The following is a 12454-nucleotide window of genomic DNA, read 5'->3' on the forward strand; positions in this document are numbered from 1 at the left end:
TTGATACATGTACAGCTTTCTGCCATGTCTCCCCCTATACTGGAATATTTCCCTGATCTATGGTATCCTATGTACCCTCCCAGACTTCCTTGAAATCTAACTTGGGAATACACCTGTTTCATGAAGCAATCGCATCCAGTTGCAACTCTGGGTGTTATCTGTACTGTGTATCAGTTAATGACTTGAGTCTATGTACAGGGATACAGTTTGTCGATTGCATTTGCTTAGTATCTCTGCCTTGTAGTAAATTGTCCTGTGCAGCTGCAGTGCTGTGTAAACTCCTGTAGTGGTGTTTATTTGTATACCACTTCACATGGCACTTTACAGCTGTAAAATTACACAGGAAATGCTGTCCCTGCTCTGAAGGACTTGCATTGTTTTGTAGCAAGTATGCAGTACCTGATGTAACAATTTAAATCAATCACATGTATACTTTGTGCTATAAATAAAATACATCAATAAGACCATTGCAATTTTAATTTGTAGAGCCCTGCTATGTCTCTAGTGGAGATGGGGAGTACAAAAGAAAAACCCCAAACCAGGCAATTTGTTCATTGTTCACTATAGAATTTACCGTAGGAAGATGCAATGTCAGAAAGCAAAGTGGGCATGTGTGATGCAGTAGGGAGGGGAGAGTGTTGACCTGGGAATGTGGCAGGGGAGTTTCATTGGGGATGGGATACCTGAGAGCCTGTAACCTGAGCCAGGAGGGGGAGGGGGAAGGTAGCACCTCTGCCCAGGAAACTGGACAAAGGCTGCAGGAGAGAACCTGCAGGAGGGGTTTTGGTTTCAGTTTTGTGCTGGGTGGTGGAACACAGGGAACCCCAAGGCTGGGGTCTAAGCTCCCTGCCCCCCAGAAGGACTTGACTGAGGGGTCCTGGTTGTACCCACAAGCTCTGTTTTAGACTGTGTTCCTATTGTCCAATAAACCTTCTGTTTTACTGGCTGCTGGAGAGTCATGGTGAATCCCAGGAAGAGGGGTGCAGGGCCCAGACTCCCCCACACTCCGTGACAGCATGTTAAACCCCAATGACTCATTAAGTAAATCCCCAACTTACTTATGCAGCCAGCTAAGCCCCATAATGAAAAGGCATCTGAAAGGGATGCGTTTGGTGCGAAGTATAATGGATGAGGACAATCCTGTAAATCCCAGGAGACAGTCTTTTCCATTTACCCATGCATTCCAGAAATCAAACCCCAAGGCTGTGTTAGCAGCAGCAGAGTTACTTATAATCTGTGGTATGTTTCAAATTCTCAGTTTGAGCAAACCCCTCTCAAATAGACTAGAATCCCTTTTCGCAGTAAACAAACATATGAGAAAGTATGGTCCAATTGTCAAGGTGGTGGGTCTCAGGACATTTTCCTGATCTACCACAGACTTCCTGTGGGCACGTCACTTAGTTGCTTTGTGACTCAGTTTCCTATTTATAAAATGGGCTAATAGTACTTCCCTACCTCATTAAAGTGCTGTGAGGATAAATACATTAAAGATTATGAGACATTCAGATTCTATGGTGTTGGAGCCACATAAGTAGCTATAGACAGATAATCCAAAACCCAAATTAGCAAAAAGATTCCCATTGGCTTCAATGCACTTCAGATTAGGTCCTGAAGTACTGACTGTTAAAGAAGAAACTAACTGTTCCTATTATTGCATAGAAGTTTAACACTCATTAGGCTGATTGAGTCTACACCTCAGCAGTGAGACAAAATAGCTATGATTGACGATGTATTAATGCAGGCTTTTAGTGTAAGTCTAGAAACCAGAAGTCAAAAACTGTTGAGACAGAACCATAGATGAATTTATACATCGTTTTTTGGAAAGGACAGTGGGGTTTGCAGCTCTGTAATTCAAATACTGACAAGTGCAGGGTATGTGAAGATCTGATTTCCAATAACACCACAAAATCTGAGTTTGGTAACATAAGAACTAACAATTCTCTGTGTGTGTGTTTCTTCCACTTCCTGCTACAGGATGGAATGCCACTTGCTTGCGTGTGTTTGATATTCTAAATCCAGTTTCTAGCTGAATGCACATGGGCCATAATATGTTTCTGTTCCCTGATTTGGATTAGCATGCAGTAACTCTTAGAATTAGGATATCTGGGTGTATATTCCCCAGTGTGATTTCAAAAATCACATTGTGTAAATAATGGAATAGTCAGATTAAAATTAGTGTGCATGTTCCTGCCAGTAATCTTCAGTGCTAGCATGTTAATTAATGGAACCTGAAAGAGGCATAAGACAGACAATCAAAGTGAATGCAATTTCCAATGTGAACGCGGAAATGGTTTGAAGTATTTGCCCCACTCTAATCCAGATAGCCTGGTGAGCCACCCTTCTGTTCTGTGGCATTTATTTCAGTATAAAAAGATTTCAGTGTGTAAAGTCCTCTGGCAAAAAATTATATGTTGAAGTAGAACTTTGGACTTGTGTGTAACAGAATTTCTGTTAACCTAATTTCCTATCATTCAGGTTGCACTATCTGATGTGCTTCATATTTCTAACACACTCTTATGAGCAGCTGAATAAAGTTCATCTCTCTGACCCTCCTGTCCTCCCACCTCATCCTTTCTAGTGGAAGATTGAGAAGAGGGGGCAGTGTGATTTTTTTTTTTTAATTTTTTTCAGAAATTTTTTTTTTATTGCAGGTGCTCACAGCAATAACCTTGAAGAAGGTCCCACTGTGACATGCTGTTTTATTGAAGAACAATGTGATTCATCTCTCCTAGGCAAGGTACAGACACTGAATAGAACTAAGGCTTTTTGTATGTGGCATCCACTAAAGCAGTATTCCATGGATTTTACCACCGTGATAACCGTCTGATATATTCTGCAAAATACGTGGCATCTCCTGTGTCATGCAACATGTGCTGCTGATCAGTGCAGAAAAAAAAATCACAGCATGAATTATGGTTTTGGTTACTTAGTCTGTTAGTGGGATGGAATGCATCTGCCAAGAATCATGCAGAATGTGTATGGGAGACACTGGAAGAATGAGCATTACAGTTGGTTCACACGTGGTGGCTGTGGATTGACAATGTTGTTCCGTTTTCTGTGTACTGCAACTTTAAATCTCCAGGAGCTCGACCTTTGTCTACAGGAAATATCATATAGACATTTTTTTCTCAGAGTTACTAGAGCTTGCTACAGAAGAGACACACAAACACTATGGTCTCTATGGAGACTTTGCTTTTGATCTTTCTTGATTGTCCTTAGGCTAAAATCAGTCTCTGAGATTGAAAGTTTAGGGTTGCTTCTTGTTTATGGAGAAACATAACAATGACACATAACAAATTTCGCAAAAAGAAAAGGAGTACTTGTGGCACCTTAGAGACTAACCAATTTATTTGAGCATAAGCTTTCGTGAGCTACAGCTCACTTCATCGGATGCATACTGTGGAAAGTGTAGAAGATCTTTTTATATACACACAAAGCATGAAAAAATACCTCCTCACATCCCACTCTCCTGCTGGTAATAGCTTATCTAAAGTGACCACCCTCCTTACAATGTGTATGATAATCAAGGTGGGCCATTTCCAGCACAAATCCAGGGTTTAACAAGAACGTCTGGGGGGGGGAGGGGTAGGAAAAAACAAGGGGAAATAGGTTACCTTGCATAATGACTTAGCCACTCCCAGTCTCTATTCAAGCCTAAATTAATTGTATCCAATTTGCAAATGAATTCCAATTCAACAGTTTCTCGCTGGAGTCTGGATTTGAAGTTTTTTTGTTGTAATATAGCAACTTTCATGTCTGTAATCGCGTGACCAGAGAGATTGAAGTGTTCTCCAACTGGTTTATGAATGTTATAATTCTTGACATCTGATTTGTGTCCATTTATTCTTTTACGTAGAGACTGTCCAGTTTGACCAATGTACATGGCAGAGGGGCATTGCTGGCACATGATGGCATATATCACATTGGTGGATGTGCAGGTGAACGAGTCTCTGATAGTGTGGCTGATGTGATTAGGCTCTGTTATGGTGCCCCTGAATAGATATGTGGGCACAGTTGGCAACGGGCTTTGTTGCTAGGATAGGTTCCTGAGTTAGTGGTTCTGTTGTGTGGTATCAGAGTAACAGCCGTGTTAGTCTGTATTCGCAAAAAGAAAAGGAGTACTTGTGGCACCTTAGAGACTAACCAATTTATCTGAGCATGAGCTTTCGTGAGCTACAGCTCACTTCATCGGATGCATACTGTGGAAGCTGCAGAAGACATTATATACACACAGAGACCATGAAACAATACCCCCTCCCACCCCACTCTCCTGCTGGTAATAGCTTATCTAAAGTGATCATCAAGTTGGGCCATTTCCAGCACAAATCCAGGTTTTCTCACCCTCCGCCCCCCCCCACACAAACTCACTCTCCTGCTGGTAATAGCCCATCCAAAGTGACCACTCTCTTCACAATGTGTATGATAATCAAGGTGGGCCATTTCCAGCACAAATCCAGGTTCTCTCACCCCCATACACACACAAACTCACTCTCCTGCTGGTAATAGCTCATCCAAAGTATCCACTCTCCCTATAATGTAAAAAAAATATAAAATATAAAAATAAATATATAAAATAAATATATAAAAAATAAATAATATAAAAAAAGGAGGGGGGGTGAGAAAACCTGTATTTGTGCTGGAAATGTCCCACCTTGATTTTCATGCACATTATAGGGAGAGTGGATACTTTGGATGAGCTATTACCAGCAGGAGAGTGAGTTTGTGTGTGTATGGGGGTGGGGGGGGGTGAGAAAACCTGGATTTGTGCTGGAAATGGCCCACCTTGATTATGCTGGAAATGGGTTTCTGTGTGTGTTTTGGAGGGGGTGGGGGGGGTGAGAAAACCTGGATTTGTGCTGGAAATGGCCCACCTTGATTATCATGCACATTGTAGAGAGAGTGGTCACTTTGGATAAGCTATTACCAGCAGGAGAGTGAGTTTGTGGGGGGGGGGCAGAGGGTGAGAAAACCTGGATTTGTGCTGGAAATGGCCCAACTTGATGATCACTTTAGATAAGCTATTACCAGCAGGAGAGTGGGGTGGGAGGAGGTATTGTTTCATGGTCTCTGTGTGTATATAATGTCTTCTGCAGCTTCCACAGTATGCATCCGATGAAGTGAGCTGTAGCTCACGAAAGCTCATGCTCAAATAAATTGGTTAGTCTCTAAGGTGCCACAAGTACTCCTTTTATTGTTGTGTGGTATGTGGTTGCTGGTGAGTATTTGCTTCAGGTTGGGGAGCTGTCTGTAGGCAAGGACTGGCCTGTCTCCCAAGATTTGTGAGAGTGTTGGGTCATCCTTCAGGATAGGTTGTAGATCCTTAATAATGCATTGGAGGGGTTTTAGTTGGGGGCTGAAGGTGACGGCTAGTGGCGTTCTGTTATTTTCTTTGTTAGGCCTGTCCTGTAGTAGGTGACTTCTGGGAACTCTTCTGGCTCTATCAATCTGTTTCTTCACTTCCGCAGGTGGGTATTGTAGTTGTAAGAATGCTTGATAGAGATCTTGTAGGTGTTTGTCTCTGTCTGAGGGGTTGGAGCAAATGCGGTTGTATTGCAGAGCTTGGCTGTAGACGATGGATCGTGTGGTGTGGTCAGGGTGAAAGCTGGAGGCATGTAGGTAGGAATAGCGGTCAGTAGGTTTCCAGTATAGGGTGGTGTTTATGTGACCATCGTTTATTAACACTGTAGTGTCCAGGAAGTGGATCTCTTGTGTGGACTGGACCAGGCTGAGTTTGATGGTGGGATGGAAATTGTTGAAATCATGGTGGAATTCCTCAAGGGCTTCTTTTCCCTGGGTCCAGATGATGAAGATGTCATCAATATAGCGCAAGTAGAGTACGGGCGTTAGGGGACGAGAGCTGAGGAAGCGTTGTTCTAAGTCAGCCATAAAAATGTTGGCATACTGTGGGGCCATGCGGGTACCCATAGCAGTGCCGCTGATCTGAAGGTATACATTGTCCCCAAATGTAAAATAGTTATGGGTAAGGACAAAGTCACAAAGTTCAGCCACCAGGTTAGCCGTGACATTATCGGGGATAGTGTTCTTGACGGCTTGTAGTCCATCTTTGGAATGTTGGTGTAGAGTGTGGAATGTTGGTGTAGAGGGCTTCTACATCCATAGTGGCCAGGATGGTGTTATCAGGAAGATCACCGATGGATTGTAGTTTCCTCAGGAAGTCAGTGGTGTCTCGAAGGTAGCTGGGAGTGCTGGTAGCGTAGGGCCTGAGGAGGGAGTCTACATAGCCAGACAATCCTGCTGTCAGGGTGCCAATGCCTGAGATGATGGGGCGCCCAGGGTTTCCAGGTTTATGGATCTTGGGTAGTAGATAGAATATCCCAGGTCGGGGTTCCAGGGGTGTGTCTGTGCAGATTTGATCTTGTGCTTTTTCAGGGAGTTTCTTGAGCAAATGCTGTAGTTTCTTTTGGTAACTCTCAGTGGGATCAGAGGGTAATGGCTTGTAGAAAGTGGTGTTGGAGAGCAGCCTCTTGTTCAGATTCCGACCTATTCATGATGACAACAGCACCTCCTTTGTCAGCCTTTTTGATTATGATGTCAGAGTTGTTTCTGAGGCTGTGGATGGCATTGTGTTCTGCACAAGAGATCCACTTCCTGGACACTACAGTGCTAATAAACGATGGTCACATAAACACCACCCTATACCGGAAACCTACTGACCGCTATTCCTACCTACATGCCTCCAGCTTTCACCCTGACCACACCACACGATCCATCGTCTACAGCCAAGCTCTGCAATACAACCGCATTTGCTCCAACCCCTCAGACAGAGACAAACACCTACAAGATCTCTATCAAGCATTCTTACAACTACAATACCCACTTGCGGAAGTGAAGAAACAGATTGATAGAGCCAGAAGAGTTCCCAGAAGTCACCTACTACAGGACAGGCCTAACAAAGAAAATAACAGAACGCCACTAGCCGTCACCTTCAGCCCCCAACTAAAACCCCTCCAATGCATTATTAAGGATCTACAACCTATCCTGAAGGATGACCCAACACTCTCACAAATCTTGGGAGACAGGCCAGTCCTTGCCTACAGACAGCTCCCCAACCTGAAGCAAATACTCACCAGCAACCACATACCACACAACAGAACCACTAACCCAGGAACCTAGCCTTGCAACAAAGCCCGTTGCCAACTGTGCCCACATATCTATTCAGGGGCACCATAACAGAGCCTAATCACATCAGCCACACTATCAGAGGCTAGTTCACCTGCACATCCACCAATGTGATATATGCCATCATGTGCCAGCAATGCCCCTCTGCCATGTACATTAGTCAAACTGGACAGTCTCTACGTAAAAGAATAAATGGACACAAATCAGATGTCAAGAAATATAACATTCATAAACCAGTTGGAGAACACTTCAATCTCTCTGGTCACATGATTACAGACATGAAAGTTGCTATATTACAACAAAAAAAACTTCAAATCCAGACTCCAGCGAGAAACTGTTGAATTGGAATTCATTTGCAAATTGGATACAATTAACTTAGGCTTGAATAGAGACTGGGAGTGGCTAAGTCATTATGCAAGGTAACCTATTTCCCCTTGTTTTTTCCTACCCCCCCCCCCAGACGTTCTTGTTAAACCCTGGATTTGTGCTGGAAATGGCCCACCTTGATTATCATACACATTGTAGGGAGGGTGGTCACTTTAGATAAACTATTACCAGCAGGAGAGTGGGTTTGTGTGTGTGTGTGGGGGGGGGTGAGAAAACCTGGATTTGTGCTGGAAATGGCCCAACTTGATTATCATACACATTGTAAGGAGGGTGGTCACTTTAGATAAACTATTACCAGCAGGAGAGTGGGGTGGGAGGAGGTATTTTTTCATGCTTTGTGTGTATATAAAAAGATCTTCTACACTTTCCACAGTATGCATCCGATGAAGTGAGCTGTAGCTCATGAAAGCTTATGCTCAGATAAATTGGTTAGTCTCTAAGGTGCCACAAGTACTCCTTTTCTTTTTGCGAATACAGACTAACACGGCTGTTACTCTGAAACATAACAGATTTGATTTCTCCCCACCTGTACCCCATTGTATCACACCAAGACAACATAATTCTTTCCCTGTATGCCGCTTTAAGAAAGAGTAAATAATTTTCTATGACATTGCTGTTTGATTTCTAAAATATTCATCTTTCTGATATTTTACCACTCAAGGAAAGATGCACTGAAATGCTGCTGTGTGGTTTCTCAACAGGTCTTGAATACATAAGATCATGGTTCTGAGCCAAAAGGCTATCAGCATGGAGAGGTGTCAGACACCAGACACACAATTTTTCGCCTTTTATGTCAGGATATGCTACTATTGTACTGCATTGCATCTGAAACCTGACTATTAGATGAAGACGTAAAAGCTGTTGCCCTAGTCATGCACACAAAATGAAAGGGATTTCAGGGAATCTGTCTTCATGGTATTGAAATACAAAGCAGTCTTTTGTTATGCATTGTGAATGTGTTTAGTACATTGGCTAGCACCTACTCAGGAAAATGTCTGGCAATCCCCCATGCTTTTAATTGTGAAGAAGTTATATGCTCACGTACAATTATAATGTGGCTGTTGAAGGATCATTTTACCAGCCCATCAATTAGTAAATGAGTGACAGGAACAACATTTTAACTTTATCTACTCAGTGTGTGCCTGTCTGCCCTCCGGAGCTGGGGGTTTGCAGTTTGTTCATTACTGACTGGGAGATTGCGTGACGAGCTTTCAAGCATCTCCTGTTTACAGTTCAGTGAAATTGTTCCAGTAGGCAAAGCTGTCTGTTCTCTTCACTCTTCTAAAAAAACAAACAAACAAATCAAATCCTGAAACTTTAACTTAGGCATGTAAGTGAAAAGCACTGGCCGCCTTCCTTATTACTCATCCCCCCACAGTCAAATCTATCATACTTTATTGATGTCCAAAATGTTTGTATTGATCTGAACAAGAAACATGCTCCTGTCTGAAATGTAGTCATGTATCAGACATGTAATCAGGTGCTGTCATCAAGTCCATGGAAGCTAATACTTTAACTAGTAGTTCCCATGTAGTGAGACTTGTATACTAGTAAAAAATAATTGCTTATTTAGAAGCATAGTGAGGTTTTAATAAAACCACCATGCAGTTATTAAACATCAGTGTTAAAATAACTGATATTTCAAAAATTGTATAATAGCTAATTTATTAATCCTAATACAGGAGGAAACCTAATAAAATAAGATTATCTGTGTGTATATATTGCTGTTAATTTACAATGCACTTCACAATCACAGGCGCGGATACGCCAAACACTTACTTATACATGTTTGGCTTAAAGCACATGACTAGTCCACTGGCTGTGATGTGATGTAAGTGTTTTGCAGGAGCTGAGCCAAATATACATATATACACATTCCCCACACCAAAGATGCTAAAAAATCGAAATGAGACCAGACACAGTACAATAGGAAGGTGTGAGGATTGTTAACAACGTGAGGGATGACGGGAGTGCTTGAAGAAGTGGGTTTGAAGTGAGAGCTCGGGAGCTGAGGATGGGGCAGACTGCTCCAGGCATGGACCATGGCATGGTCAAAAGCATGATGGCAAGACTGTGGGACAGAAACAAAGGATGGGCTAAGGTGATGGGGTAGAGCTGAGCCCACGTAACAGAAGGGTAGGTAGATGGATGTTGGAGCAGAAATGTAGGTATGGGAAATATAGAGAGTTTCGTAGGTGAAGGTGGGCACAATGCAGCTATATTCTTGTAATGTACTTTTTAATTACCTTCAGGGGAACCAAAGCAGCGAACCAAAGCTACTGGATCCCGGTTACTGGGAACACAGACATGACATTTCCCTCAAGGTTCTACAACTGAATGTCAAGGCCCTGTTGGGCACAAAGCTCTCTGGTCCTGAAAACATCACCTGACATCACAATTCTGATGTCATCTGCCTTCAGGTAATCCATGTTAATTCCCTTATTGCCAGGCGGTTCATAATCTCTGGTTTTGCATGAAAAATATGGCTGAGACACTCATGTAACTTAGCCGATGTGGAGAGTCTACCATCTACATGTGACTACTGTGACATCATAAGGATCAGTCAATTTAAAGTGGTAAATTTCTACAAGCCCTTGAATCAACTACAATCACTCCCGCATCCTGCCATCTATGATGGAAAATTCAATAGCCACCATACCACCTGAACTGAATTGAATTGAATTCACCTGGGGCTATAAAGAATCGGATCAAAGTGGGATAGACCTTGCAAACTGGGCCTCTCTCAAGGAACTACATTGACCCGAAGCAACCAGCAACTCTTCACACTGCCCATTAGAAACAGGGCTACCTTCCCTGACCTCAGTTGCGTCACTTCTGCTGGAGGCCACCCTCTACCAACCATCTGTAGAGTCCTTGGAAATTTCCCCCAAAGTCAACAACACCTCATCCTCCTCCAAATAGGGGTTACCAAGCCTATCGTGACCTCTAGGCCAAGGCTACATTGGATCTACAGAAAAGCAGACTGGGACAATTACACTAAGCCCATTGACCAATATACTGTGTGTGTCCCAAGTAACATCTCAATAGATCAAGCATATTCAAGATTTACGAAAGCAATCTTTAAGGTCGCCTCCAAAAGCATCCCACATGGCTGGCAAAAAAACAAACCCCTATATACCATGTCTGGACAAAGAATGTGCAGAGCTCCTTAAATAGCATAAAAACCCAGTGAGTCAGAAATAGCTAATTATCTCCTAGAGTCTGAATCTAGTCCAAAGAACATGCTAGAAAAAAGCAATATCAGAAATGGACATGTCAAGATCTAGCAGGAGAGCATGGACAGTCATCAGGAAGTCTGGTGCAAAACAAAGCCCACCAGATACATGGCAATAGGTCTCTCCAAACTGGTACCACATACCTGATCAACACTGCTAAAGCAGACAAAGCTAAAATTTCCCTGGTGTCAATCACAAAAGAGCAGGGTCAATACAAACAATCTCCACAGCTTGACCAAGATGAAAATTCCCACTCATTCTCTAGGGAAGAAAAAGAAAAGTCACTGAAAACCAGGAAAGCCTGAGGCTTTGATATTGCCTCATCAAAACTACTAAAACATCTTGGGAAGAAAAGCCAACACCAGTTGCCTAACTTCATGTCCCACATCATAAAGGAGATCATGATACCAAGATATGATGGAAAACTAAGGTGACAGCTTTACCAAACCTAGGTAAAGACCACTCTTTAGCAGCCCAGCAATCATCCAGTATCACTCCTGAGTTGTAGCTACAAATTCCTGGAGCAGATGATCCTACTGAAAATTATGCCCATGACAGAACAATTTTTGAGTGATAATCAGGCAGGCTTCCAACCAGATTGAAGCACCTGTGGCCAATTGTTAGCACTTACTACATACATTCCAGGATGGATTTCAAGAAAAGAAGAAAACTGTGGAGCTCTTTTTTGATCTTACAGCTGTGCCTATTTGTCACAAGTTGGTCTGCTGTATAAGATTCAAGTGTTTTTCCGAGATGGGTTGTCATGACAACTGAGCTGATGCTCTGAGAAAACATTTTCCATTGGCTCTGGGCCACAAAACCAGCACCTGGAAATTGCAGAAGAATGGACTCTCACAGGGTTTGGTGCTGCACCAACTTTATTTAATGTATTCTATTGAATGTCATCTCCAAGGGAGTTCATGTACACCAATGATATCCACTTGACTTCAAGGGACTATGACTTCCAAAAGATTGAAGAAAACTTGAACAGTGATCTGGCTGCCTTTGGTGACTATTGCAAAAAATAGAGACAGAAACCAAGTACGTCAAAGATCGTGTCAACATGCTTCCACTTCCGCTACACTCAGGGTACATCTGCAGTGCGAAATTATTTTGAAATTATTCTATTCGAATTTTCGGAAGCTATTTAATACATTCGGTCTTCTGTGTCCCCACTAAAGTGCATGAATTCGGCAGATTGCGTCCACAGTACCAAGGCTAGCATTGAATGTCGGAGCGGTGCACTGTGGGTAGCTATCCCACATTTCCTGCAGTCCCCGCCGCCCATTGGAATTCGGGTTAAGCTCCCAGTGCATGATGGGGCAAAAACATTCTCGCAGGTGTTTCTGGGTGTGTCTCGTCGGAAAGCTACGGCAGACAATCGTTTCATGCCTTTTTGTCATGCAGACGCCATACTGCTTTCAGCAGATGGTGCACCGCTGCTCTCCTGCTACTATGAATCCATCTCTCCAACTGTGCTCAGCCATCGTGAACCAAGCAGCACAGCTTCCACTGCCAACTCTGCTCTCCCGCTATTGCCATGCTTCCGAGCTTCTCCATGTTGTCTGTCCTGGGCTCCCACCTCCGTGAAAGCCACAGAAGACAACCACTTTTAGCCGTTGTTCGGCTACCGTGAACCGAACAGCACAGCTTCCGCTGCCACTCTGGTCTCCTACATTTCACGCCCTTTT

The sequence above is a fragment of the Natator depressus genome, chromosome 2 (genome assembly GCF_965152275.1).
Source record: "Natator depressus isolate rNatDep1 chromosome 2, rNatDep2.hap1, whole genome shotgun sequence".
Classification (NCBI taxonomy): Eukaryota; Metazoa; Chordata; order Testudines; family Cheloniidae; genus Natator; species Natator depressus.